At 52.9% G+C, this 27,878-nt stretch overlaps 1 long non-coding RNA gene across 4 annotated transcripts in view; it reads left to right on the forward strand.

Annotated features, from left to right (window-relative positions):
* LOC132507742 (uncharacterized) overlaps window positions 1–27,878 on the forward strand; it is a 376,375-nt gene that overhangs the window by 50,886 nt on the left and 297,611 nt on the right. For all 4 annotated transcript variants that reach the window (XR_009536285.1, XR_009536286.1, XR_009536287.1 and 1 more), the window contains exon 2: window positions 17,695–18,039. This is a non-coding gene — a long non-coding RNA (uncharacterized LOC132507742). The remainder of the gene's footprint in view (window positions 1–17,694; window positions 18,040–27,878) is intronic.

A 27,878-nucleotide genomic window follows, 5' to 3' on the forward strand; every position in this document is an offset into this window, starting at 1 on the left:
GGTGGCCAGGGCTGGGGGAGGTCTCGGGTTGGAGGAGAGAGAGGCTGCCAGCTGGAATTGGAATCGGGGTGCCGCCAATCCCCTGCTGTGTGAGTGTGGGCTTGGTACCCATCTCCGGGAGACGGGAGAGTGGAACTAACTAGGCCTCCTCTCAGGGCTTGTGGGCAGATGCAGGGACTGGATGCCTGTTCTTGGCACTTAGCAAGTGCCCGGTGGATGTTGCCTTTACTTTTGTTCTCCCCATCCACCTCCCGCTTCCGTAATTGACACACGTTGAACATGGCAGAAAATTGCTAACGTTGAAAAATTCTCAGCAGAGTCCGTGAGAACTCAAATTGGAGGTCCTCAGGGCCACCAGAGCACCAGACAAGAGTGGCGAGGCTGCCCCCGTGCTGGAAGGGATCCTGCTAGGAGGCTGAACTCACAGGTCCGGGACCCGTCTGAGACCTTGGGGTCCCTGTGGGCCGGAACCCCACGTTGCACTCCCAGGCCCGCTCCTTGGAGCTGAATGACCCTGGGTGTGTGTCTTGTCGCTCTTCCCTCACCCGTGAAGTGGGCGTAGGGGGGTCACTGCACCACAGGTTGGATGTAGACCCTCGGGATGGGCGGTGGCTGGAACCATTGAAGAGCCGCTGGGATCGGGGCTGGCCTGGCTTTTCCATGGGGGGGGGTAGGTAGCGATCTGTGGGGTTTCTTTTTGTGGAGCTTCTTTTCTGGGGGCTTTTCAGGCACAGAGCAGCCTGGGGCCTGACATAGATATGGATGTAGTTGGGAGGATAATCCAATAATTACCCGCCCCCCGAAGACGTTCACATCCGAATCCCTGTGAATGTTACATGTTATGTGACCAAAGGGGTATGAAGGTTGTAGGTGGAATGAAGGCTGACCTTAATATAGGGAGATTATCCTGGATTTTGCTGTGGGTCCAGTGTCATCACAAGGGTCCTTAAAAGTGGAGGAGGGAGGCAAGGAGGAGGTCAGAGTGACGTGATGTGAGAAGTAACATGGCTGCTTTGAAGATGGGGGAAGACACCATCAGGCAGGGATTCCCCCCACCCCCCAGAGCCTCCGGAAAGGAATATCGCCCTGCTGACAGCCCAGTGAGCCCCCATTTGGACTTCTCACCTCCAGAACTGTATTTAGTTCATTTGTGTTGCGTTTAAGGCATGGAGCTTGTGGTGATTTGCTCCGACAGCCCTGGGAAGCTAATGTGATGGAGAACGCATTTTTGGCCACCCTTTGTTTCCTGGGGGGGTGGGAGCTGGGGACCATCAGAGGGGAATGTCCTTTGGGGTGTGGCACTGGCAGACAACCCTGTATTTGGGCATGATCATCGGGGACTGGGTCCGCCGAGGCCTGCCTGGTGACCTGGCGGGGAAGGCTTGGCTAAGCAGGTGTGCTGAGATCTGGGTGATAAGGGCTTGTGTAAAGGCCAAATGCCCATCACCTCTCTCCGTCTGACAGCCCAGCCTTTGGCTGTAGCAGCTTGGGAAGAATGGAGTAATGGTGCGTTAGGTGCTGGGAGGGACCCCTCCCCGTCCTGCCCTGCTCTTTTAAGTTTTAATTGTCGGTCTGTTAGAGTATTTCTTAAAGCGTCTCGGGAGTGCTCGACAGGTGCACACTAGGCTCAGGTGATGAGCCCGTCCATCCAGCAGGTTGGCTGTGCCTAGGCTCAGGGCCTGGAACCTTCTCAGTCTTTCCTGCCGGGGCCCTGCTGAGCTGCCTGTCCAGGGTGTGTGGCCAGCAGCCCCGCTGCCTGTCTGCTTTCCTGCCCTGACCCACAGGAATGGGTGCTCAGGCAGCAGTGGGGGCTGGATGGAGGTGACCCTGGCCCCCGGCGGTCCCACTCTTGGAATGCAGGTCCCAAGCCTTGCCTCAGTGAGGCCATTTAAGAAGAAGGCATATTGTGTCTGTGAGGGGTTTCTCACTAATACTGTGTGTGTGTGTGTGTGTGTGTGTGTGTGTGTGTGTGTGTGTGTGTGTGTGTGTGTGTGTGTCAGGGTGGGTTCAGTGTATAGGATGCCATTAAACGCCTTTTTAAAGCCAAGCCAGGACAGCGCCGGGGTCGTCATCACCTGGGCCTGAGGGGTACTGGGGTGGAGTGGGGCTGCTCCCCTGAAGGGTGAGGCTGTCCCGAGTGAGTGGCTCTTTCTGCCCCGGGCCTGGCTCGGCTGGCCTCAGGTGCCCTCCTTGGTCCTGCTCCAGAGCTGCCCGGAGCAGCTGGCTGGGTCACCCAGAACGTGAGGAATGGCTGGGGACGCCGCCCGGGCTTGTGTTTGGCCTCAGCCAAGGTCAAGTTGTCAGGGAAGGTGAAGCGGCAGAATCTCAGCTGTGGGGAGGACAGGTCTCGCGGGGCCGAGACTGCTTTCTGGCAGCTCTTTTATATGCAAACCCGACCCATCCGCTCCTCTGCCTGGACCGCCCCCATCGCCGCCGCCGAATCCTGGGGCTGGCCGGCGGCAAGCAGACACCTGGCCGGAATGACAATGAGCGATTGTGGAGGACGCTCCGCTGGGAGGGCTGTGCTGAGCCAGCACTTACTTCCCTGCATTTCCAGCCCGCTCTCCTCTCCTTCTCTGGCGAAGGCCGGGCCATTGGGATGGTAATGCCCTCTCGGCTGGCCTGGGCCCCAGGTGAAAAATGAACTCGGAGGCCTGCCCTTGAGGCTCTACAGTCTCATTTTTTTATGCAGATGTGCTGGGGGGATTGGGGTGCTTGGGGAGAGTGGAAAAGGGGCCTGGGGAGTCCTAAGGCATGAAACGGAGGTGGTCTGAGCTGTCACCCCTCCTGGGGCATCTCCTTTGATGTGAATGTGCCAGGGGTCCCAGGTCATCTACGCCCGCCCCCATCAAATTACCTTGTGCTGCTTCCTGGTGAATCTAACCTATGCCTTCCCTGAGGGTAGGAGGTCCACCGCAAACCATTATGAAAGGAAGCTGTAAGAAAAGAGCAATGACACAGTCCCAATGGCCTTATATTGAGGTTCCTGTGATACTGTCCTCACATCCACCACTAGATTTTTCCTTGACTTGTAAAATAATGTTTTTTCCTTATTATAAAATAATTCTTTGTTTGCCAAAGAATTATGTAGCACTTCTTATACACTAGGCAACTGTTCTAAGCCCTTGGCAAATATTAACTCATTTAATTTAATCCCGTGGCAGCCCTGGGAGACGGTGCTGCAAGGCACAGAGGTTAGGTGATGGGCCGAGGGCACAGGGTCGCTTCCTGGAAATGACCAGGCAGTACTGCTTCTGGGTCTGTGACCTTCTCTCTGAAAAGCAGAAAATTAAAAATGTTAGTTCTGCCACCCAGAAATAAAGACTCTCAGTATTTCCAGAATTTGGGGCATAGTATAGATGTATCATAGTTCATTTAACTATATTAATTGCCCATAATTTGAATCAGTTTCTTTTTAAAAAAATGGTCCTTGCATATATACTCGTGCATCCTGGCCTTACTTCCTCTTCACATGTTAATTTTTTTAGTGGCATCTCTTTCCTTTTGAAAAGTTTACTAGACTTTAAGAATGGCTTAAAATTTCCCCAAACCCTCCCGTAGGCACTGCCTCAAGGCAGTGTCTTCAGAGCATACTCTGCTGTTGCTCTGGAGCTGCTTCTGGTGGACGGAGTTTAGTTGTAAGCAACTTAGGACAGTGTTGACGGCAGTGATGAGAGTGACCAGAGGCTTGTGGGCCAGGTTTGGGAGGAAGTCCAGTGAATGAGTTAACAAACTTGCAGGTTGCATAGTACATCTTAAAATTAATTATTTAAGCACTCATTAGTAAATCATTGAAGCTGACATTATTATTCTTTATTATTAAATAACAGGATGTTGCTAATGCTATCAAGCATTAATTATTTAAGTCTCATTACTGGGTATTAAGCTTTATAGCGTTTGACTAACATTGAAAGTCAGAGGAACGAAGCTGATGTGAGACAATGGCAGCTGTTTTCTGTTAAGATAGCCTCCCTCCTGGTTTCCCCAAGAGCTTGAGGACCTGGTTTTATAGTACCGTTCCTTGTAACTCCATGACCCGAAAGTCTGAGAACGTTTGTCAATTTTTTTTTTTTTTTTTTTTCGGTACGCGGGCCTCTCACTGTTGTGGCCTCTCCCGTTGCGGAGCACAGGCTCCGGACGCGCAGGCTCAGCGGCCATGGCTCACGGGCCCAGCCGCTCCGCGGCATGTGGGATCTTCCCGGACCGGGGCACGAACCCGTGTCCCCTGCATCGGCAGGCGGACTCTCAACCACTGCGCCACCAGGGAAGCCCCAGCCTCCCTTCTTGAAGGAGAAGGTGAGGAGAAGGTGGCCGGGAGGACAGGCAGAACTCTCTCCCTTAGGTACAGGCGTTTGGTAAATGTTTGCTGAATGAAGGAAAGGCGGAGCATGCGGTGAAGCTGGTGATTTCATTGTGCGCTCCCTGGCCGCAGCTCCGGGTGCTCTTGAGCTGTCCACACAGATATCCTCTTTAACTAAAGGAACCTCCTTCTCCCACGTACTAGCTATGGGATTTTGAGAAAGTGGCTTAGCATCCTTGGACCTCGGTAACCTTATTCGTAAAGTACAAACCCATCCTGGGTCATGGTGATGATTAAACGTGATGATGCTCGTAGAGCCCTGGTGAGTTGTTGGTGCCCCGAGAATGTTAGCATTTATTACTATTGTTTGCAAAGAGAGGAGTAGTGTCGCTGTGCGTGCTGCGTTCCCTGTGAACCCTGTAACCACTGGAGTCTTATCTCCCCCCTGTTCGTCCCCTTCCTCCTCTGTCCGGTGACTGGGGAAGGCAGGAAGCCCACAGGATAAAATGCTGGATCAGTTTCTCTCCTCTTAGACTGTCTTCCACATCATCTTGTAGGTGGGTCGACTAGCCATGCCCTGTCTATGTCCTCCATGAGAAAAAAATGATAGTAGGGGACTTCTCTGGTGGCGCAGTGGTGAAGAATCTGCCTGCCAAGGCAGGGGACACGGGTTCGAGCCCTGGTCCGGGAAGATCCCACATGCTGTGGAGCAGCTAAGCCCGTGCGCCACAACTACTGAGCCTGCACTCTAGAGCCTGCGAGCTACAACTACTGAGCTTGCGTGCCGCAACTAAGGCCCGCGCGCCTAGAGCCCGTGCTCCGCAACAAGAGAAGCCACCGCAATGAGAAGCCCGCGCACCGCGACGAAGAGTAGCCCCCGCTCACCGCAACTAGAGAAAGCCCGCGCGCAGCAACAAAGACCCAACACAGCCATAAATAAATTAAAAAAAACAAAATCGCGAGAGCAAAGCAGAAATATGCAGTGAAGAGGAATGGTTATTGCTAGATGGGGGCTTCTTCAGGCCCACCACGAGGGAAGAGAGGGCGTTGGAAATTGACGCTGCATAGCAGGTACCACCCATCTGCATTGTGGCTTGTGTTAGCGTATATAAGTGCCCTTCTGCTGACTGGACACCCAGGAGTGCTCCCAGGGGATGGCAGCCTCAGGATAAATGGGAGAGGGGCAGTGGGTATCAACACTTTCGTAACCAAATAAACATTAAGGGGCCGAGAGGAATTCTCCTGCACTGGGAATTCTCCAGTGTCTCGCCGCCCCTGTGTTTGGGCATGCAGGTCACTGGGGTGAAAGAGTTTTGGGGAAGCGTTGAATTTTAGCTTCTGCCATCCCCACAGCAATCCTGTCTCACAGGTTAGGAAACGTGGTCTCAGGTGATTTTGGGTTCACGGCCTTTTCCCAGAGCTGGGGAAGAGCCCGCACGCTCCCTCATGCCTGTGCCCTTGTTCCCTCCCAGTCCTGGCTCCTGAGGTCCGGGCGCGTTGGTGGCAGGGCCAGCTTGGTTCAGGTCAGCCCTGCCCAGCTACCTGCTGCTTCACACCGCAGAAGCTGATGGCGTCTCTGATTGAAATCTTGTTGCCGGGGGCTGGATGTGCTAGACTCCTGGTACCCAGGGACCCCAGGCTTTATCTGTCCCCAGGCGGAGTCCCTCAGATCAGTTACAGGGCGTGACTGCCCCTCAGCGTGGGTCATGGAAAGAAATGATCAGGATACAGTTCTTTGGTGCTTTTGGACCTACAGCCAAGAACTGTTCTGGTACCCAGAGAAGAATATCTGCAAATTCCACCACCAGATACGGATTCAGAAAGAAAACCAAGCAAAACATCTGGAATTCTTTTCCTAATTAATATATGCTTGTTGAAAAATGGCCTCCACAAACGTACAGAAACGTAAAAAGGAGGAAGTGACGTTCCCGTGTAATGTCATCCCTGTAGTTTGGCAGAGAACGTTAACGAAAGGAGTCAGAAAAACCCCGGCTTGGAATCCTGCCGTGACTGTTTCAGATTCTTAAAGGTCTCACATGAGGGAAAAGTCCTGCCGTCTCCAAGGTACTTCGTGAGAGATACAGGAGACGTTTGATGAAATTCTGTCCAGGGCTGTCATTGGTCCTTTGTGGGTTCAATAAGCGTTCTTTGTCCCCATCCCTGCCCCTTGCTTCTGATCTTCTAGGAATCCAGACATGTGAGAGTATCCATTCTCTGACCTGTTGCACGGGGCCGCCGTCTCCTCCCTCGCCCTGTCCTCTCGCTTGGCTTTTGCTCTCCCACCCACCCCGGTTAGGCAAGGACAGTGGCGCCTCAGGCGTCCAGCTGGGAGCGGCTGTGGTGTTGCAAGACCTGGGCCTGCCTCTGGCTCCAGGCGTGTCCCCCTGAGGGTTTTGGAGGGAGTCCGGGCAGGTTCCGGCCCAATGCACGCTCCTCTTTGCAGACTCTCGAAGGTGCCCATGACACACACCTCAGTAAGCACGACGTGTGTGTACTTGGCGCCTTGAATTGCCTGAAGGACACCACTTTCTCATCGTTAGCTAATTTGGAAATTGAACGGAAGGGAGATACCTTTGAATTTCTGGAAGTGTGAAGAATGACGTCTGTCATTCAGGTGTGTTCTTGTCTGCTGAGAAACCATTGGCTGCCTTTCAGTTACTGAGCTGCCGGAGCTGGTAATAATGGCTAATACGTGCTGAGCACCTTCTGTGTGTGCGGGCCCTGCCGTGCACTTTGCCTGCATTATCTCGTTTTATCCTCCCAGCAGCCCTATGAAGCCCTATAAGGGCAGGTGTTAATTTCTGCGGAGGAAGGTGAAGCTTCCAAATGCTAATAAATAAGCCTCCTGGTGTGCACAGTGAGTAAGGAGACAGGATGCAAGTGGGCTGTTGTGATTCCAGAGCCTGAGTCTCCAAGGGGATATTTCCCTTCCAGAATCTCTCTGCTCCACTCCTTCAGTTAATCGGTGATTCAGAACCGTTCACTTTTCCTTTGGAATATTTTTGCCTTCTCTCCGTTAAACAAACAGTCTCCATCATTCTGGCCAGGCACAGAGACTGACACAGTAGGTTTGCAGTAAATGCCCAGTGGATGACTATCCAGCATGAGCATTAATTGAGCAGCTACTAGCTGCTAAGCAGCTGCAGGACTGGGTTCTGGGAAACGGGGAATTTAAGGATAACATAGTTGCTATCCTCAAGCTGCTTACCCACAGCTTTGTAATGGAGAAAGCTCAGATACAAATGATGGCAGCTCAGTGTGGGACTAGGGCCGTGGAGGGAATAAGGCCTGTGTGCTTTTAGAGCATGCCAATTCTGCATATTGGGTCACTGTGCTGGAGCAAATGGGCCAGAGGTGACAGGCTTGGGATTTGAATTGATATGGTGTCTGCCTTTATTCGGTGGGAGCGCTGGGGAAGGGGCAGCAGTGGATTTAGCTGTAAGTCACAGGGGGATGATGAGAAGATTGGGGAAGGCACAGTGAGAGAAAGGGCTTTGCAGGATGAGTAGAAGTTCACCAAGAAGGCTGAGCAGTTGGAAAGACAGCAGAAGCAGAGGCCCAGGGGAGAGTCAGTGAGTGACATGTCCAGTGTGCTCAGACTGCAGGGGTGTCTGTAGCTAAAGTTGAAACTTTAAGAGCTGGGACCCTGGGACCTCAATCCCAGCTCAGTTTATTACCACCTGTGTTATAGATTTTGCGGTTTTTTTTCAATACACCAATTTGAGGTGTGTGCTGCCTTGAAGACAATTGGTAAATGTTAGCCGTGGGCATTACCTTCAGCCTGACTGTGAAGCAGTTGACTGTCATCCTGCAGGTTTGAGACCGAGAAGCAAAATGATGAGATGTGTCCCATGATCCTGTTCACCCTCAAAGGAAGGTCCTCGTCCTTCTCACGGCTTATGCCGAGGTGCCGCTGGGCGCTCAACGTGTGGGTTTCTTTCGACATGACCCTTTGGGTGCCTGTGTGTTTGTAAGAGGAAGCAGCAAGTGATGAGATGTGTTGTGAGCTGTACTGAGTTTTCTGTGGTGACTGGGGGAGAAATCAGAGTATTTTGGTTGCACAGCGTCCCCTCCTGAACCATCTGAGATCTGTTTCTCCTCCCGTTGCTATGGTTTGTGGGGTCCAGGGGGTCTGCTGGGGCTGCATGCTCCCTGGAGCCCGTCTAAAGGATTAGAAGCGCTCCAGCCAGGCGTCGTGAGGAATCAGTGCTCAGGCATCTGTTCTCCTTTTCCTTTTTCCTCTTCCAGTTCCTTCCTCTCCTCTAAACCACTCCACGTTTTCAGGATTTAGAGTGTATCCTTTTCCTTTTTATCTTTTCCCTCCTCGGAGACAAAAGGAAGTTTCCAGTTCTGCTGCTTCCTAGTTAGGTGACCCTGGACAAGCCACCCTGGTGAGCCTTAGCTGTTCATCTGTAAGATGCACCAGTAACTGCTTCGGAGGGGTGGGTGGGCACAAAGCGAGACCCTGAGCCCCAGGAGCCCAGCTCGTGGCTGGCCCAGAAGGGTGCTCGGTAGGGGTAACCCCCTCCCTCCCTCCCAGCAACAACCGCTCACAGCCTCACTTCATCTCAAATGCCTCACACTGAAGAGAGAGCAGTTAGCCCCCCAGGAAGAGAGCTTCTCCAGTGAGCCCTGCGGCATCCCTGCGTCACTACGTCACCCTGTATCACTATCGCCCTGTATCGCGTATCACCCTGCATCACTGTATAATCCTGCATCCATGTCGCCCCACATCACTATCACCCTGCATGTCTGTCACCTGAGGGACCTACAGAATAGACCCCTCCCCAGGCCTACTGGTCAGAATTGCTGTGGGTGGACCTTGGGGGGGGGTCTGTATTGTGACAAGCCCCTAGGTGGTTCTTAGGCACACTCAGGTGTGAGACCCACTGGCCCAGAGAAACCTTTTGGGAGCCTAGTACTGCAACTCACACTGTGAAGGCACTTGGTAAATATGGAGTAATCCACGTACACCCCCCACACAGCAGTGCGTGTGCGTGTGTGTGTATATATGCGTGTGCGTGTGTGCGTGTGTGCGATGTTGAACTTGACTTGCCACGGATGCTGTGATGCCATGCCACTCAGTTCCCACGGAGCTCTGGAGACTTAAGTTCCCCAAGTCAGGGTTTTTATTTGGACTACGATTCTGATATGTTTTTAATGCGTTTGAATTTCTGCTGCTTATTTTAAAATCTTCTTTTCCTCCTTTTCTACCTTCCTTGCCTCTGTCTCCTTTCTTTCCCTCGATAATGTTCGTGTTGCCCGTGTACTTTCTGTCTCCTGACCCCGGATGCCGACAGGATGGGGTGGAAGAGGGGCTTGCCTTTGGTGCAGGGGAAGGAGAGGCAGGGGCAAGCCGCTCCACTTCCTTCGTCAGTCGCTGGATGTTTTAAACGACTCCCTTCTTCCGTGGAGCGCTGGGGTGACAGCACAGCGGTGATCACTTCCCGAACCTCACACCCAGTCTGTTGGATTTTTGTTCTGTCATCTCTGCCTCCTGTCCCACCATTGCCACTTTGGATTTACCCAGTGTCCCGTGGGCAGGCAGCTCGCCCCCAGAGTTTACTTAGTGAAATGTGCCCATGTGACTTGAAGGAAAGACCTTTTCCGTGAAAGTCAGAAATGCATTCCAAAGTCACAATCGTGACCTTCCCGGAAGCCCAGCTAATCCAGGCAATAAGAGGAGTTGGAATAAAGGTGATGATTATGGGATGTATGGAGCTGTGAGACGGGTTGGGGAGGGAAGGTGCAGCAGGGTTGCCGGGTGGAAAGGTCTGCTTTGAGGAAAGAGCTCAAGCAGAGGAAGTCAGTCCCCAGCCCCCGAGAGCCCGGGAGCTCAGCGTGCTGGGAACGTGACCCAAATCCTAAAGCAAGGCCAGGGTTTGGTGTCATGGTGGATCTGAGGAGGCTTGTAGGCTGATGGTTCCGAGTTCAGTTCCACCCCTTGAGAGCTGTGCAACAGGGGGCAAGATGCCTTCCCTCTCCCTGCTGACATTTCTGTAATTTGGGGGTTTGAGACCTGTCTCTGGGGTTGTGAGCATTAATGGGGATTAAATGGGGGAATTAAAAAGGGCCTCTTCTGTGACTGGCGACTAATAAACGCTGTTTCCCGTCTTCCTCCTTCTACCGCTCCCACTACCCTGAGCCTCTTTTCCCTTCTACTCAACTTGTACACCTCTCAGGCTGCCCATGATCCGTCCATGAAAACAGCTCCAATCCCGTGCAGGGCTCCCTGAGGTCCTGGAGCACGTCCACCGCAGTTTGTGGGCTCAGTCCTTCAGTGGACTGTTTATTTCCTGTAGCCGCGTTGCTTTAATGAGAAGCTCTTTGCAGGCAGGGTGTGAAATCTTGACTCTCCTTCAGAGTTACTTTCTTGGAGAATATAATGCGTCCTAGAGCTTCTCTCTTTGGAGTCTTCAAGGGTGAGTTCCGCTGTCCTGTAAAGAACTGTCTCTTTAGTCCCTGTTGGGTGGCTCAGTTCCGTGGCCCTTTGTCCCCTTTCTTCCTGGGATTTGACTGACAGTTGGGTCTTTGCTGACCTTTCCCTGCGGTTCTTTATGAGCAAAAGCAAACAGAAGGAACTTATAAAAAAAAAAAAAAAAGACTTTGAAGGCTTGTCATTTGTAGAAGGAAAGTGTTCATGGCTTTCTCAGTTCATTTCAGTGTCTTAATCACCTTCAGGGTGTAAAGGACCATGGAGGTGAGCTGATTAAATGGAAGGTTTTCTTTTATTGAGGACCTATTATGTGTAAGGGCTTGTATAGGTTAATTCTAATTTCCCGCCTAATTGTGCAAGGCAGGACCTGTTTTGCAGGGAGGCAAGTAGATTCAGAGAACTGAAGTTCAAGGTTTCACAGCTGCTTGGTAAGCACTGGAGCTAGAATTCTCACCCTGGTCTGTTTGTCTGTAAAACGCTGGTCATTGCTGGGCACGGCTTCCCTCCCGCCCACCCTGCTGTCTGTCTTTCCATCCATCCGTCTGTCTGCCTGCCTCTTTGTCTCTCTTACAATTGCTGGTGCTATTTCTCTCTGGTCTGGTCTAGTTAATGAAAAAGAAAGCTATTGTGAAGTAATCCCAGGGATCTGTAATCAAGACAGCTGTACCCCCCAAACAGGTGTGTCTGTAGGACAGTCTATGACAAGTGAGGTGTCATCACGTTCTACCTGGGTGGGCGCTGCTCCTAGGTTTCTCCAGGACCATTTGTCTTCTCACCTGCAGGTGGGGAGGAGCAGTCAGGGGTCAGTTATTTTGGGGAGACCCACTGCCGCACTCCCACCCTGTCATCCCTGAGCCTGGTGGGAATGATGTGATGGGCAAACGTCCCACTCTGACGAGGAACCTTCTGGAGCAGCATGTTGTGGGCAACAGGAGACACTTACCTCGGGGAAAGAGCAAAGCCCGGGACCCACCGACAGGTCACTGGGCCGGGGCGTTCTGGTCAGTTCCCGGCAGTGGATACTGATGCCTCGGGAGTCTCTGTTCGTTGCATTTTCTAGCGACCAAACTCCCAAGAGCCCTCCCCAGCTCTATCTTCCAGAACCTTCTTATCCTGTCACCCTGCCCCCGGTCTTTCCCTCCATATCCCCCTTCTAAGGCAGGACAGCCTAGTGGTTAGGCAAAAAAGGCTGTGGAGGCAGAGCGCCGGGGCTCCTATCTCAGGGTCTCCGGCTCCCGCATGGCTTTGGGCGCACAGCTTGCTGTGGGCCAGTGTCCCCTCTTGAGACGAGTTTGCTACCTCACAGCATTGTTGAGGTTACACAGCGCAAGCCAACCAGCGCTCTTGGAGCGAGCTTGCAGGTGGCATGGCCCTGCTCTGCTAGGCATCGTGTGCCCAGCCCACCCTTTTCGCTCAAGATTTGCTTCTTCTTCTGCATCGCGCAGGTCTTAGCTAGGCCACCCTGGGCAAGTCACTTTACCTCTCTGGGCCTTGTTTCTCAGCTGTTCAGTGAGGAACCGGATTATTTGCAAGGTGTCTTGTGCTCTGACATGCTGGGGCCTCTCACATTCAGTGTGGTCCAGCCTCTTCTCCTCTGCCGAGCACCCACTACCCTGCCACGGGTGCCCGGCCATCACCAGCATATCCGATTGCGGCCATGCACCATCTGCCCGTTCATATCTCTGGATCTCTTGGTGTAGCCTGAGAGCTCCCTGAAGGCAGGGATCCTGTCTTTCTTGACCGATGTGATTTCCAGCTCCTAGCACCATGCTGGACATTGTGAGCATTCAATGTGCAGTTATGATTAGTCACTTACTATTCCAGCCAACATTTATTGAACCTCTGCTGAGTTCTCAAGGGCTCTGCAGGTCTCCGGGAGACTGGCTGGACCCGAATGTCAGAATTTTTGAAGAATGGCTCTAATTGGTGGAGGTGGAGGTGGAGGTACCTGGCCTTAGATGGTTCAGTGCAGAGGAACTTCAGTCCGTTGCTGACTTTGGTGAGTGGGGCGAGGCTCAGTCTGCATCTCCCAAGCAACAGTACCGGCTGATCAGGACGGTTGAGGTGATGCTGACTTTCTGCTGAGTCAGGAGCCCCCGTGGGCAGGTCTGGGCCCTGAGCATTTTGTATACAGTCTCCTCCACATACGAACCCCAGGGGACATGCGTTTCGATTCCTCGTTTTCATTCAACAGGTGAGGAAACACTTCCAAAGAGCCTAAGGGCTGTGCCCGTGGCCAGCGAGCGACTGACCCCATTGCGATTCCCACCCGGGTTTATCTGGCCCCCGAGCCCCCATCCCCTGAATGAGGAATTGGGCGAGTGGGATGGGGGCGAGTGGGGGAGCATGGGCTGGAAGGCTTGGAAATTCCAAGGCAGCTGATCCGTATCATCCCAGCACACACTGGGGAGAAACTGAAACGAAGCAAAAATAGAGTCAGTCAGCAGTCGGACAGCTGCCGCTTTCCCTGGGAACAAATCTGCTTGATTTATCTCCCCAGGTTAGGCAGGCCCCAGCTCTCGGGGTATCACTGAGAAAAAATACGGACACGGCTGGAGAAGTTGCCGCCACTCCCTTCCACCTGCTTGGTAGCATCCGTGTTGATGGAGTCTCGCGTACTTGAGAGAGAGCGAGGCCAGCTAAGATGGTGCGAGCTTTACCGACTGGATCCTCCCCTTGGGGAACCGGTCCCTCCTCCCCACAGCCGGCCCCCCTCCCCGCCCCGGCAGCTTTCAGAGGTGGCGCGGTCAGCATCTGCTGACTCTTGCTCCTACTAAAATGAACACTCCGACTGATCACTGCTGCAAGAGAGGGAAAACATACACCCGGAGTCCAGGAGACCCAGAAGCAGAGAGAGGGCTTGGAGGCCAGCCAGGCACCCACTAGGAGACACGCTCTCCGGCTCCCACCATCACAGTCAGAGAGACTGTGTTTCTCTCCCAGTGTCGGCGCCGGGGGCTGCGTGACCTGGCTTTGTGCATTCCGGTCTCTGCCAACCCAGGATCCCTTAAGCCTTCCTATTCCCAGAGCACTCCTCTGTGCGTCCCATCTTTAGGGGAAGCTGGTATTTTAGAAAGATGCTCTCTTGGTGTTGGGTAGGAAATAGAGGCAGGCTGTTTCTCGTTCTTCTTCAGCGTGTTCACTACCGGGCAGCGGGCAGCGGTCAGCTGTTGGAAATACCTGGTAGGGACGGTCAAGAACGAAGTGACGTATTTGGGCCTGACAGAGGCAGAGGCTAAGAGGGGAAAGACTCAACCAAGAGAATCGGGCCAGGGGCTGTATTTTCTTGTGGGGCAATTCCATGTCAAATTCCGTGTCACTAGGCCAGAGCGAGCTTATTTGTGAAGTGTTTCCCTGAGCACCCTCCCCGGGGCAGGGTCAGCTGTAAGGCAGCAGGGCATGAAAATACAAGGCAGAGAGACCTAGAAGGGGCCATTCCCAGGCCTGAGTGGGTGTTGCCACGTCTTCAGTATTCCAGCAAACGTACTTGCACGGGAGACATTAAAAAAAAAAATGTTACTTAACTTTTTATTGAGGTTACATGCATAAAAAAGCACACATATCAGAAGCATATAAAACAGCTTGATAAGACATCCAGTGTAGCCGCCACCGGGATGGATAGAACACTACCAGCGTGTGAGAAGCCCCCTCCCGACCCCTTCCCGTCACTGACTGTCCCTTCCCCCCCCCCACTCAGATAACCTTGTCCATAGACTAGGTTGACATGTTTATGTTTTTAATATAAATGACATCACAATGCATTCCCTTGTGTCTGGCTTCTTTCACTCAAAATTACATTTGTGAGATGTATTCACATGCTACGTGCAGTTGTAGATCATTCTCGTTGCTCTGTAATATTCCTGTGTGTGTGTGTGTGTGTGTGTGTGTGTGTGTGTGTGTGTGTGTGTAGTATCCAATCTCCTGCTGGGAGGTGTTTGAGTCGTTTCCAGTGTGTGGCTGTCATGAGTAGCGCTGCCATGAACATCCGACAGCATATCTTTTGGCGAACATCGGTACACATTTCTGTGAGTTTATACCTAAGCGTGGACTATGTAAAGCATATATTCAGCTCTGGTGGATAATGCAAAACAGCTTCCCAAAGTGGTTGTTTGTCTTTCTTTCTTCAGAATGTCTGTGCACCGGCTTGTATGAAAATTCCACTTCCCCAGCCAAGCCAATCCTGGGTATTGCCTGGCTTTTTTTATTTTGGCTAATCCATTACAGGAAGAGCAAATGACCCAAAAGGAGTCACCTAGCAGAGGAAACAGAACTGCTCCCTGAGGGAGAAGGGTTGCTGTTTGATGGTCCTAGAAGCCGTGGTGTGCAGCGCCCTGCATCCTAAGTTCTCGCAGGTGGAGTCCGTGGCAGAGCTGCCTTCGTGCGAGAACGTCGGCACTGCCCCTGCCCCTGGTCAGGGACCACCGCTTTGCTGCAGTAATACCCAACAGACCATGGAATAACTCTTCCCCAGGTGACAGAGCTTTAATGTACCCAACGCCAGCAAAACAAACTGGGCTTCATATTTGCCTGTGGGCCTCAGTAAACATTTAACAGACTGTGTGCCCCCTTCCCTCCCCTGCCATTAACCGGGGCTGGTGCCGTAAATCCCTGCCCCCCTCCTGCCGTAAGCAGCCCCTCTCAGCCGACCCGACTCCGGTCCTAACTTTCTGGTGCGGTGCTGCTCCTGGGCCGGAGCCGAGGAAGAAAGAGGGGCGGTTGTGAGGGGTCCTGGGACAGACCGCCCTCGACGGGTGGGAGGCCGCCTCCATTTGATGTGTGAAATACGGGCTGACCCTGAGCCCTGAGTGCGTGCCCAGCAGCATGCTGAGTGCTTTATGTTGCTTATTTCATGTCAGCCTCACAGCACTGCCAAGAAGTGGGTAGATGTGATTTACTCCCATTTTACAGATGAGGAAACCAAGGGTGAAAAATATTTCCCCAGAGTAACATAGCTAGTAAATTTGGTAGCTTGACTTCCAACTCTTAACGTTTCAGCCACTCTCCTGTACTTTTGTCTTGACATTTAAGCTTCCTTTTGAACCGATCTTTCTCTTGGGTCTAAAAGCTGTGTCAGTTCGGTTTAAATGGAGCAAGGGGACTCACTCTTTGACCTCTGGTCGCTGAAGAATGAGTAACACAGAGGATGGATGCCCTTTGGCATGGCTGCAACGATAGATGGAATAATGACCCGCAAAGATGCCCATGTCCTAATCCCCAGAGCCTGTGAATATGGTACCTTACTTGTCACAAGGGACTTTGCAGATAAGATTAAGGTTCAGGACCTTGAGATAGATTATCTTGGATCATCTGGGTGGGTCCAGTGTAATCTCATGGGACCTTAAAAGTGGAAGGAGGGAGGCAGAAGAGTTAGAGGAGATGAGATGATGGAAACGGGCTGAGAGGTGCTGTGATAGAGGAAGACGGAGGGAAGGGGCACTAGCCGAGGAATGTGGGCAGCCTCTAGAAGCTGGAAAAGACAAGGAAGCGGATTCTTCTTAGAACCTTCAGAAAGGAACACAGCCTGCCGACACCTTGATTTTAGCTTAGTGGGACCTGTGTTGGACTTCTGGCCTCCAGAACTGTAGGCTCATGAATTGTGCTGTCTTTTACCACTAAGTATTGGAAAATGTGTAATTGCAGCAATGGTTGCTGTTGATGACAGTTGGCGTAATGGTCAAGCTCATGGGCTTTGGAGCCAGGTTGCCTGATTTCAAATCCCTGTTCTGTGGTTTTTCTAGCTGTGTGACCTTGGGCGAGTGGCTTAAGCTGTCTGGGCCTCAGCTTTCTCATCTCTGAAGTCAGATGAGAATGTTCTATAATGCGTAGGGTTGTGGTGAGGATTAAATGAGGATTCTATGCAGGGGGAGCGTCCGGAACTAAGTTTTAGCCACGGCCCTTCGGGTAGGCATCCCGGATCAGGGCGCAGACTCAGGAGACAGGTTGGGCTCAGATTCGGGCTCTACTCTTCCTAGTTGTCTATGGCTATCTTTCCTCATCTGGAAAATAAGGGCAGGAGTCTCAGGGTGGCTGGGGATTGTATCAGATGGGGGCCAGAGCTTTTAGCAGGGTAACTGCTGTTCCGTAAGGGCAGGTATTGTTATCATGGGTGGGTAGGTGGCTGTTGAACCCCCAGCCCTAAGCATTGTGGATCCATCTGTTTTTTTTTTTTTTTAAACATCTTTATTGGGGTATAATTGCTTTACAATGGTGTGTTAGTTTCTGCTTTATAACAAAGTGAATCAGTTATACATATACATATGTTCCCATATCCCTTCCCTCTTGCGTCTCCCTCCCTCCCACATCTGTTTGTTTTTCAGTTATCTTTAGAGTAAGTTAAGTACTCCGGGTTAGGAGACCAAGGTCTCCCCATATAGCTATAACAGTACTGAGTACCTGGTAGGCGCTCAGCAGTTGCTGAAGGAATGAATAAAAAAGGAACAGGCCCCAGGCCCTGCCCCTGAAGACGTTCATAGCACAGGACAAGGCCTGGAAGGACGCCAAGGCTTTGCGGTTATCTTTAAAAAGAAAACAGAGAACTACTTCCTACCAGCTGACCCCAAACCCCCTCAGCTGGGACCTCTGGGCCCTGCAGGGGAGCCCAGGGCAGGGTGCCAGGCCTGGCTGTGCCGGTCACTCCCTAAGCCAGCCACCTAACCTTTCCGGAACTTTCTGTCCTCCTCTTTATAACGGGCGTACCTCAGCCCCTTTGCCCTACTTGGATAGTTCCTAAGGAGGAACCCTAAGCAGTAGAAAGTTCCTTTGGTGCGAGGGCTCTGGTGCCTGTAGGACGCTCCCCCTCGGTCTCTGGCCTCACCTCTATTTTAGTGTCAGAGCTGCAGGGCCTTATTTTTAGTGATTCCCCTCTCAGCGTCTTAGGTCAAACATAAGGAAGGAAGAATAACTGCTGCCCTGGGTTCTTGATTGTAACAAGGTCGATTTTTCTCCTTCCCATCCCCAGGCTTGATCTTTTGACCAGAACGGAATTTAAGAGATGGTCCCTCGTGGTGGCCGCGCCTGTCAGCTGCGTGGAGCTTCCCTGAAGGCTTTTCTGAGCCGTGTGGATGTACAGTGATTCTCGGCCGCCTGAGGAATAACGCTGGTGGAAGCCCTCTCTCCAATGACACACACCCGCCCCATTTCTGGATGCTAAAGGCGGTTTTGGGAAGGCCCTGGCTGAGTGCCTCGCGGATTCCTGCAGCCCGGATGCCCCTGGTGGACGGAGGACTGAAGCTTCCTGCCTTTGCTGCCGACAGGCATGTTCGGTTGGGGCTCTGCCAGCTCCCTTGGGGGCTCCCTGTGAAACGTAAGGCCCACCTTCTCCTTGTTCACGTATCTCCCGCGTGTTCTGTCCAGCACCCACCTGGGCTTCAGGTGCGAGGTCACCACCACGTGGCCGGCTCTCAGAAGGGGCTGGCATTTAACGAGCTCGCTCTGTGTGTCTGGCATCGTGCTGGGTGTGTGTGTGGGACAGATGGAAATGGAAAGTTGCCTCCAAGGAGCCGTCACTGATGTTGTCATCGTGCCTGTCACCCTCTACTGATTTGCCCGGTTCGTGTGTCTGTCCTCATCTACCAGATCATACGTGCCTTGAAGGCCGGGGCCTCTTCTGTGTGGCTCTGTGTCTCCAAGACACTGGATAGTGCCTGGCACGTCTCCTGCTGCAGAAAGGGTGAATGAGGACATGATCGTTGGCGAGTTAAGACACTGCAGGCACTGCTGGGTTCCTGTGGAGCCAGAAGGGCCTGGGTTGGAATCTGTGACCCGTGTCTGTGGAGTGACTCGGGACAAGTGACTCCCGGATTCCTTGCCCTTCTCTACTCAGTGGGGGTGACTCATCGTCGTCCTTCATAGGGTTGGTGTTGGTCCCAAAATAGTCGTGCACGTGCCGACCCCCAGTGTCGTGTCTGGTGCACAGCAGATGCTCAGCACGTGGTAGGGAAGGTCACTCACGGCTGCCTGGGGGAAGCCTTCCAGGAAGGAGGGGTGTTGCTTGGGCCTTGGAAGTCTTTCTGAGCAGAGCCAGGTGGGCCGTGCTGGCCTTTGAACTGGGAGCTGCTGGTTGGCGTGGACAGTTGATCAAAGGTCCCCGTCCCCAGAGCCCACGGGAAGGCCGAGCGGCCGGCCGGCAGCAGGCAAGGGAAAGGGGCCTCCTGTCCGCGAGAGGGAGCGAGTGGCCGGACTTGGGCCCGGCGACGGAGGACTGCGGCAGTTCTGCAGTTGACAAGCTGTCCTGACCAGACAGCTGTGAGGTTGGTGGCTCTGAGGGATGTTGCCTTAGCGTTGTGCTGCCCACAGGAGAGTGGCGGCTCCGACAGCCAGTGCCCCGTGCTCTCAGGCCACCTGGGACCACCTGCCACTTGGCTGCCAGGACGGCACGAGGGGCGGTGCCTGGGGTTCGATTTTGGTTGCGTTCTCTCCGGTTCCGCTCAGGCCCGACGGCACTTGTGAGCACGGCTTTCCCTGACCTCCTCGTGGAAGTAGTGGCCCTCTGGTTATTCCCCGCCGTCCTGGTCCACAGCTCCGCCACGCGTCGTGATGTTATAACCACTTAGGCAAGGTATTTGATTTCCTCTCTTTCTCCCACCCTAGGAGGTAAGCTGAGGTCAGGAGACCTGTGTGCCTTGTTCACAGCCTGAACACACAGCAGGCCTCTTACTTACTGCATCGTAGCTGATCAGGTCAGGTGGAGATTCACAGAAATCAGGTGGTGATCTCTTTCGGCGGCTGTGAAAAGACAGACTAGAGGGAGACACGCTTTTTGAGCATCTGTGTAACTTGATCAGCCCAGCAGTTCCCCCGGCGGACAGCAGTGTGCCCATTTTACAGCTGAGAGCGTTGAGCGGCCGTGTAACTTGCCCAAGGTTATTCATCCAGGAGAAGGCAGAGCAGGAGGCTGAGAAGGGTGTTGTGTGTGTGGTGTGCGTGTGGTGTGTGAGGTTTGTGTGGTGTGTGAGGTGTGTTTGTATGTGTGTGTGTTTGTGGTGTGTGTGTTGTGTGTGTTGTGTGAGGTGTGTGTGTGGTGTTTGTGGTGTGTGTGGTGTGTGTTGTGTGTGTGTTGTGTGTGGTGCGTGTGTGTGTGGTGTGTGTGTGTGTAGCACTGCCTGCTGTGGAATGCTCCTGGGGTCCTTAGGTCGGGGTTTCTCTTTGTCACCTGGGAGAGACAGGCTTTCAGTAAGAACTCTGTGCTCCCTGTATGGAGGAAGCAGGCCCCATGCTGGGCGGCAGGACCAGGTGTGGTTGGGGTCACAGTACAGCCCCCAGGGGTCCACGGTCTGCTGGGAGGAATTGGTGACAGTTGCTATGCTCGCTGCTATCCACGGCCAAGCAGGACAGGGAGAGGAATCCTCTGGGGCGGGCTCTTGAGGGTCTGGGGGTCCTTGGAGGGTTGGGAGGTTGGGCTGGGCTTGCAATGGCCATCAGAGCTCTTCCTAGGGACGTGAGGGGTTCAGCTAGGCAAGTGAGTGGGGACACCGAGGCACAGCACTGCCCCTTCCGCTTCTGCCCTCCCAGGCCCCTCGCATGTCTTCTGCCATCTCCCCGCGCCCTCCTGCTGCAGAGTTGCGCCCTCACTTATCACATGGCCCGCAGCCCTGCTTTTTCTCCTTTTATCAGTTACTCCCTAGAATAACCCCATTGTGGTGGTCTGGGTTATCTCACGCTCCTCCCGGGAGGGGGTGGGTGGGCTCGGGCACCAGAAGGCACAGAATGGTCACGGCGAGAAGTAAGATGCCCGCTTTCCCCCCTCTCTGGCTGCTCCGAGCAGCTGCCCCGTGTCTGCGAGGCTGCACCCTGCGGGCACAGATGTAGGAATAATCGCCATTTGTTAAGCCACGTGCTGTGCAGGGCACGTGTCAGACCTTATTCCATTCCAGCCCCAGACCAGACCTATGGGGTGGGCACTAGAACAGTCTCTTTTAGTGCTGAAGTAACTGGGAGCCCAGACAGGCAAAGCAGGTCTCCCCCAGGGAACACAGGCAGGATTGGAACACAGTTCTCACTGATTCCAAAGCCGCTGGTTCACACAGCTTGGAACTGAGAGACACAACTTCTACTCCCTTCTCAGCCCCCAGTGACTGTGTGACCTCGGGCAGATCGCCTCCCTTCTCTGGGCCTTGGTATCCTCATTGCTAGGGAGACTGTCTAATTTCTCTTCTAGCCTGGGAGTGAAGGCAGCAGCACTTGCTCTGGGAAGACAGGTGTAAGCCAGGATGCCTCTGGTGCTGTCGGTCCTGGTGGGCCTGGCGCTGCTGCTATGCTGCCATTTTCTGGGTCCACATCGGCTCCTCCAGTTTTTCCTTTGCAATTGTGTGGCCAGTTCGCATTTCTTCTTGGCCTTATATCATCTCACAAGTCTGTTTTTAGCTGCTTGGAAGAACCCATTTTTCTTTGAGCCCTGTTACCCCAGGCTGCTGCTAGAGCATGCCCGACCTTTTTTTTCTAAAATTTAATTAACTGATAGACCCTCGTGGTGATTGATAGCACACATTCTCGTTGACGGGGGAGGGTCTGGGGGATGCAGGGCTACCCCCCACCTCCACGGACACCCCAACCAGCATTCCTGGCGATGGCTTAGCAGCCTGGACCTGTTCTCCCGTGGCGGGGCCTGGGCTCCTGGGGTCCACACAGGCTGAGTCTGGAGACCAGGCTTGTCACTGAACAGCCATGGGGTTGCTTAACGGATGGTGTTTATCAAAGCTTGATTAATCTTCCAACCTGGGGAAGTGGGTGGAACCCCACTTTTACACATGAAGAAACTGAGGTTCAGAGAGATCCAGAAAACTACCAAGATTATCTCAGGAGAGCGCGGAGAAGCTGGCATGCCCTCCTATCTGTCAGCATTCAGCCTCTCTGCTCCTGCTTGGCCTGTGGTTCTCAAGAGTGCAGTGAGGTGTACAAGGTGCCTCTAGGTTATAGAGGGGCAAACTTAAAAAAATTGTTTTATATTTATTTTAACTTGAATTAGAAAAAGACCATGATTGGCATAGGAGACGTGTGATTTTTCGGATATTACTGCTTAGGATGTAGTTATGTAAGTTACAAAAAGGTCAGTTTTGCAAAAATGTTAAGGTAGCAACATGTGGACACAGCCCTCCTGCAGAGCGCTAAATTTGGAGCACACGTCCTTGCTTCGACTGGTGGCACTTTGGCTGTGTGGCCCCGGCCACATCACTGGAGACAGAGTGTTCCTCAGACTGACCTGAGTAGCCCTATGTCACTGTGCTGTTTAGTCCACTGTGATCCTCCCTAAATCCAGAAGATTCATGATGAAACGATTGCACAGCTCAGTCTGAAACTAGATTGAAAACAAAAAGAATCTCGGAATGATAGTGCTTTGTAATCCTATAATTCTGCTCGAATTGACAAAGTCAGCTGATCTCAGCTCTGCCAACTCTATTCTACTTATTGAGCACCAAAGTTTTCCAATCAACTCCTGTATTACTCTCTGGGATTGAATTATGAAGTAGTAAATATCACCACTATGCAATCAATCCATGACTCATTCATTCATGTTTTTTTCATTCATTTCTCCTCAGTAAATAGGGGATAAATACTACCTACCCTATGGGCTTATTGTGAGAATTAAATAAGAGATCATACTGAAGGGCTTACTTCAGTGCCTGACATATAATCAGCACTCAGGGATTATTCGCTATTTTTAAACCAAGTGTTAAAATGGAGTTAGAGGATCAAAACATACAGACCTATGGAAATAAAGACCATTGAGGATGCGTGAGTTACTAATATTGAACAGTAACTTTAGTTCTGAGTTCCTGGTTAGCACGACACACTGACTAGATTATATTTGTGTCTAAATCAAGGCTTGGCAAACCTTTTCTCTCAAGGGTTGAGTAGTAAATGTCTTTGGCTTTGTGGGCTGTACAGTTCTGTCACTACTAGTCAGTTCTGCCTTTGTGTCTGGAAAGCAGCCATAGACCGTATGTAGATGAATGGACATGGCTGTGTTCCCATAAAACTTTATTTATAAGAACTGGAAATAGGGACTTCCCTGGTGGTGCAGTGGTCAAGAATCCCCCTGCCAATGCAGGGGACACGGGTTCGAGCCTTGGTCCAGGAAGATCCCACGTGCTATGGAGCATCTAAGCCCGTGTGCCACAACTACTGAAGCGAGCCACAACTACTGAAGCCCACACGCCTAGAGCCTGTGCTCCGCAACAAGAGAAGCCACCACAATGAGAAGCCCGCGCACTGCAACAAAGAGTAGCCCTTGCTCGCCGCAACTAGAGAAAGCCCACACCAGCAATGAAGACCCAATGCAGCCAAAAATAAATAAATTAATTAAAAAAAAAAAAGAACTGGCAAAGGGCCTACAGGCTATAGTTTGCCCCTTGGTCTAAATGAAGGAAACCTGTTTGTCTTTGAAAGTGAGAGACTCCTCCTGGATATAAACACTAAAGAAAACTTGTTACAAGATGTAGTCTTTATATGAGGCTCGTTAAGCAGCAATGTGGATGGTACTTTCTTTGGGGTTTTACGGAAAATCCAAAAGACCTTCACACTGCTGGTTCTCCTACCGTTTGCATAGCAGACATTTGTTGAAGGCTTATTACGTGCCATCCTCTGATGCTCTGACCCACAGTACAACCTAAAGACACGTGCATTGTGGCAGGGGCTGCAGCGTTAGCAAGGGGTCATCTTGGTGACTCTTCAGGGTGTCATTTCACAGGAGTGTTTTCAGTGTTGGATGCTCTTTCCAGCCCTGGAATTACACACAGGCCTCAGTGCTAATTTGAGTGGCAGGCCTGGGCGCCCAGATCCTACCTCACAGGGTGCCTGGGACCGACTGGGAGATCCTTGCCCTCCTTTGGCTGAGAGCTGCAGTTGTTGGAAGATGGCGGTCTTTGGAGCAAAACACAGCCAGATTGTGAAACTTTGCTGTTTCATAGCTGTGTGACCTTGCTGTAGTTCCTAAACCTCTCTGAGCCTCACGTTCATCATAGGCAAAGTCAGGACCATAACACCACTGAATCTCTAGTTCTTACCTGAGTATTTGCTCCTTCAGTGTTAGCTCCTCCCCGTGGGGGCCCAGGGGCTGCTGCTGGCCCTCCCTCATCCCAGGAAGCCAGGTCCTGGCTTTTTCAGCTGGAGCCTGAAGTGTGAGAATGGCCGTCCCCTCCTCCTGGGTGAGTGTTTAGTGTAAAAAGGCTTGAGAAAACACTGGCCTGCGGAATTCCAAAGTTAATGAAGGGGGCAGATTCCAGGAGGGTCTCTGTTTGACCTCTCACCCTTTCCCCAACACCCTGTTATCCCTGAGCGGGTTTGGAGGCAATGGAAGGTTTATAGCTACTCCACAAAAAATTTCTCACGCAGTGGGGCAGGGCCATGGCCTTGGCCGCTGGAAGCCTGGGTCAGCGTGGGTGAGTTTGAGCCTCTTCCCTGTGGCGCCTGTTTAACCTGGCTAATGTGAGAGGCAGGGCAGGCCATCGGGGGAGAAGGGGAGCATATTTGAGAAAGCTGGGGAATGATTCTCAATTTCTCCAAAGGAGGGGCAGAGTGAGGGGCTGTGTGAGAAGTTTGAAAGGAGACTCGGCTGCCTTAAAAAAAAGGGGGAACGTTTTCTTCATTATTCTGACATTAGCACCCATACATTCTAGTCAGTTAGGACTAGGGGTGTAGGATAAAGAGAACACGCTTTTGTGGGTGGCTGCAGGTTCAGGAGATGCTGTCTGCCTCTGCTTTATAGAACCTTCAGGGAAAAGGCTTTGGAGCCAGAGCTAGGCAGTGACGTGCCATAGCTTAGGACGCTGGAGGCTGGAGTCCAGCTCTGTCTGTGTCTGCCACTCTGGGACTCGGGTGGCTATGGTGGGCCCTCGAGGAGCTTCGGGGCCTTGGCTTTGCGCTTGCGTTCCCATCTGCCCTGGTTGCTCTCTCTTCTCACCTGTCCCCTTCCTGGCACCCATGGTGGTGGGGGGAAGCTTGGCCCCCCTTTCTTGGTCCTGTTAAAGTGTCAGCCGTGCTCATAGCTGGTTTTGCAGGGCAGTTGCTGGCAGTGGGGTCTTTCCCTCCCGTCTACCTATCTGCTACCGTCTGTGACTCCGCATGGGGGTGGGGATTTCTGGGGAGAGGGGGTCGGCTCCACCTAGTTACCAGGAACGGCCCTGAGCCTCCCCATCTCCCCCGTGGAGGCTTATCTGGCTCCAGCCAAAGAGCAGCTGCTCCCGGTGAGGTCTCTGAGTCACTCAGAGGTTCAGGACTGGCTTTGGCAGGCGATGACGTAAACAAATAAACATGAGCCAGGACAAGCCCCCAGCTTTCTGCTCACCCAGGGGCCCTGGAAACGCCTTGTTGCATGTTCGGGGAATATGAGGATGCTCGTCAGAAAGCGAATTTTCCTGATGGAGAAATGCTCCAGGGAGGTGATGGGGGTGTGTTAGAAAAATCTGGTGTTTCCTGGCTGTGTAATCTTGGGGAGGATGCTTGGCCTCTCTGGGCCTTCATCGCCTCCTCTGTGAAGCTGGTTATTGTGAAATTTAGATGACCTCAGTCTAAAACCCAGCTGGTGGTTAGTCCCCCTTCTCGGAACCTGACGCAGAGTAAACCCCGGACTTGGGCCAGATTTGCGAGGCGGATTGCTTCTGAGACTGTCCTGTTTTCCAGTCGTTGAGTCAGCTCACGCTGTTCTTCGGACTTCTCTGAGGCTTCAGCTCCGCGCCTTTCACTGAAGGGGCGGTCCTTGCCTTGTGCCCCTCGTGCGCTTGTTGAGAGGACCGGGTGAGTCACCACTGGGAAGGTGCCTGAGGTCTGGGCAGCGTAGCTGTGTCTGGTTGAGTGGCAGAGCCCAGCGTTGGTGGCTGAGCCTGATTCCTGGGGAGGGAGTGTGAAGGGGGCGGAGGTGACTGGGTCGAGCACATGCCAGAGGGTTAAGGCCAAGTGGCACTGGACCGCTGAGGCGTGTTCGGGATGCAGGCAGCCCCGGCCCCCTTTAAAGTAGCGGTGCTCTGGGGGTGCTCTGGGTGCCCCCAGCTCTCTGCTCCGCTCCGTCCTTCTCGGTGACTCTGCTGCGTTTGGGGGTTTCTTTGCATGATGTGAGTCATCCAGATCTGAAACACAAACCAAGAAGCCACAAAGGGCCACTTATCAATGACCCTGTTCCCACCCCCAGGATTAACAAGTGTCACGTGATGTTGCGTGTTTGCTTTGGATCATTGCTTTTGTAGATATTAAAAAAAAACTAGAGATGAGGGCTTCCCTGGTGGCACAGTGGTTGAGAGTCCGCCTGCCGATGCTGGAGATGCGGGTTCGTGCCCCGGTCCGGGAAGATCCCACATGCCGCGGAGCGGCTGGGCCCGTGAGCCATGGCCGCTGAGCCTGCGCGTCCGGAGCCTGTGCTCCGCAACGGGAGAGGCCACAGCAGGGAGAGGCCCGCGTACTGCAAAAAAAACAAAAACAAAAACAAACAAACTAGAGATAAAATGGACGTTTGTAGGGCCTCTTCTCCCATTCCATTTCCTTCCCTTCACAGAAGTACCACTCTTCTGAACTTGGTCTGTCTGGAGGGCATTCGAGCACCCTTTGGATACTTGAAATTCTTGTGGAAGTGGCGTGATGTAGGGTGTGATGGCTGCAGTTCGCTCCTTTCACCCCTCATTATGTTTGGGTGATGCCGCCGCTGTGGCTGGTCCTTCAAGCCCCTCGTGGTAGACTTTGGGCTGTTTCCAGGTTTCTGCGGCCACAGGCAACACTGGGGTGAGCTTCCCTGCACACATCTCCAGGTACACGCGTAGGTGTCCCCAGGGACGCAGGGCATGGCGTAGGCACACTTTCAGCCTTGCCACAGGTTGCTGCACTGCCGTCCTGAGGCTTCGTCTGCTCCCTAGGTAGCACCACCTCCACGTGGCTTTGAGGTTTCCAAGTTGACATTGCGTTTGAATTCAGATAGCATTGGTGTTTTGCATCTTCCTGGGGTTGATAAATGCTTCGATAGCAACACAAATAATGGTGAAAGGGGAAATTAGGGGAAATTCAGGCTCAGGCTAAGCAGACTGTGGTGTGGTGAGTAGGTGAGGAAACACTTAAGGACACATCGGGCGTCCTGTGCTCCCAGGCGTCAGGATGCGGGGCATGAAGGGGAGGACTCTTTTCTTGCTGCCTGGAGAAGCCAGTGCTTTCCTGATGCTTCTATGGTATAATGTTTGAGTCTTGTTCTCAAACGTTCTGTCAAGTGGTCATGTCTGGCACAGTGGGCATAGCAGGGGTCGATGTGTAGGCACTGATGGTACAGTGCTTGGGTATCTGTTACCCTTTGTTGAGTTCCCGCGATGTGCCAAGATGGAACTAATTCTCCCAGCCACCCCGACAGGTGTAAATGCTATCCGAATCTAACGTCACAGGTTTGAACACGCAGGCTCAGATGGGTTCACATACCCAGCGAGTAAGGCTGAAGCTGGGATTCTGACCTTCCCTGGGACCTGACCAGGTTCCCCAGGCTGCCTGCTCCCTGCCCCAGAAATGTCAAAACGCATCGCGGGAAAAGCCAGGACTCTGGTCCCAGATGGACAGAGGGGATCCTGCGGGGGGCCTGGCTCTCTGTGCCTGATGGGAGTGACACTAGCCTGCTCTATTTACAGTCCCTGGTTCTCCCGCGGTGTCTCCGGAAGTCACGACCTGCTGGCCGGCACTTGGGGAGGACAGGAAGTTGTAACCCTGGCTCTGCTGGCTTGCTGGGGGCATGTTGTTCCCGTGGCCACAGGGGAGACGGGGTGGGGCAGGCAGGACTGTGGGAACAAAAAAACCCCTACAGCAGACAATTCAGGTCATATAGTGGACGACTCCTGGATTATTAGGAGATGACTCAAATGACCAGATTTGGGTCAGGAAGCCTGGGCTGCAGGAAGATAATGTGAAATCTTTGGATTTTTCTGGGAGTTCTTGCCTTTTAAAGGATTTTTTTTTTTCTAAGTTATCAGCCGAGGGATCATGGATTTTGGATTTTCCGAGGCAGGGGTTTATGGGGAATAGGGGGGTGTTTGGAGGGGGCGGGTGGGGGGGGAGGGGTGGGAGCTGAGGAAGAGGAAGATGGGGCAGGAATGGGCACATTCCACTCCAGCTTCTTCCGGATTCAGTTTCTCTCCCAGGAACAAGGGCTCCAGCGGCCTCGCCGGCCTGGAGTTGGGCCCGTGCCTG

The sequence above is a fragment of the Lagenorhynchus albirostris genome, chromosome 17 (assembly GCF_949774975.1).
Source record: "Lagenorhynchus albirostris chromosome 17, mLagAlb1.1, whole genome shotgun sequence".
Taxonomy (NCBI): Eukaryota; Metazoa; Chordata; class Mammalia; order Artiodactyla; family Delphinidae; genus Lagenorhynchus; species Lagenorhynchus albirostris.